The sequence below is a fragment of the Poecilia latipinna genome, unplaced genomic scaffold (genome assembly GCF_001443285.1).
Source record: "Poecilia latipinna isolate Pla-1442-1.1 unplaced genomic scaffold, P_latipinna-1.0 Scaffold2966, whole genome shotgun sequence".
Lineage (NCBI taxonomy): Eukaryota > Metazoa > Chordata > Actinopteri > Cyprinodontiformes > Poeciliidae > Poecilia > Poecilia latipinna.
In genome coordinates this window covers 42,226-44,132 of record NW_015115582.1, presented here as the reverse complement: position 1 = coordinate 44,132, position 1,907 = coordinate 42,226, and positions in this window count along the sequence as shown.

Below are 1,907 nucleotides of genomic sequence, written 5' to 3'. Positions count from 1 at the left end.
GCTCTCGTAAACATTGGCTAAATTCTTGTGCAATGGCTGGGGGGGCAGGGGATGGAGCAAACTGAACCTGTTGGAGATCTGGACAGTCACCCAGCTAAAGGACGGGAGGTGGTGATTATAGGTGGTGATCGCAGGATGTTCATGAGTCTGTGATCCTCAAGCAACAAGGTGATGATTTCCTGGTTCTTTAATCGGCAGATTCAGGGTTTAGGTGGATGGATGTGGTTATATGTGTTGATTCTACAAAGGAACAGCTAAATAAAACTTACAATACACCATGAACACCAATAATCATTTTGTAAGCTACAAACATATTATAATCACATTACTTGTCTTTTAAGCCTTACTATTGGGCCCAAAGGCCTTATAACTTTGCTATATTTGGAAAATAAAATAAAACTAACTTCTCATTTCTCCAGCCTTATATTTCAGTTTCTAATAAAGTAAAACAGAACAACTAAACGTAATATAATTCACCATTTTAAAGAAAAACTCAGCTTCCTCTGGGGAAAANGAGCNAACAGANAATGTCNAAAGTAATAAAATACACACATTATTCTTCTTAAACACAAATAGACTGTATCTTACCAGTCTGATGGACACACTCTCTCATACATGCCACATAAATTACCTACAAACAACTTCTGCCAATCTGCACTGATTCCCGAACATTATTTCACACCTGAACTTTGCTCACAAAATGTCTGCACCCCCTAGTGGTGAAGCTAGAAACTACAATTCAGTCCTGCCTTCAGAACAGTTGTATCCCACTAGGGCCGGCCCAAGCCTCCATGGGGCCCTAAGCAAAATGTGGTTTTGGGGCCCTCTAGTTCTGCCAACAGTGTGGACTGGCTTCAATCAGCAGTCCGATTATTAGATCATTCACACACCTGCTACAAACTAATTGCATCTCTGTCAGTGCTGTTTACATTATATACATGTATAATGATATAGGATACATTTATTGGCCAACTGATTTATCGACCAGTCGATTTCTGGGCACCAATTTCCTTAATTTTGGGGGATCGTGATTGGCTGATATCTACATGTGAAGCCCCTTTCATCTCCTAATCTAATGTTCGTCACCAAAGGTGTGACTGACAGACCGACCCAACAGGTCAGGTCTGCATGTTTACAGTTAACAATATTCACCCCACTGTTGCAACTCAGCGACTTTCTTGCTATATTAGTGACATTTCAGACAAAAAAAAATCATATCGGCCAAAATCAAAATCAGCTGGTCAGGCTTTTTCAAGATCAGTAACCGGGGATCGGCCAGAAAACTGCAATCAGTGCAGCCCTACACACACATTCATGACATTCTTTGATTAAATAAATTTCTCTTAAGCGTTACTCCAATAGCTAAAAATTTAATTTATACCAGGTGAGTCTTTCTCCCTTGAGAATGTGGACCGGTACTGGACTGATTCTGAGCCTTCAAATGATTTTAACAGAAGTTTCACATAACGTAGAAGTTGATGTAAAAATAATGTTTGTTTTAGCCACAAAATTGTTTATATTCAGCAGCAAACAACATATCCCCAACTACAGCATAGAGCAGCTCATCGATGTAGCAGCTATATAGCCTGACGTAAAAACATTTTACTAGACAATGTCAGACATTGAGATGTTTTAATTGTTGTTATCAAACGTTATTAAAAACGGCATTTTGAAGCCAAAAATACCTCAGAAATATCTTGCCAAGTAGGAGAATCAACTCATTTAAAGTTTAAACTCAGTGTCACATAAATACAAAGACCCTAGCATAAATGTTTGTCAGTTGAACTGGACCGTTCAAGCTAATTTTCTATTAGCAGCTTTACAAATCATTACATTACCAGGCACATTAAAACAAACCTTTATCTTGGCTTTTTTCTATTCTTCCTCTTTCTTCTCCCTCCCTGAAC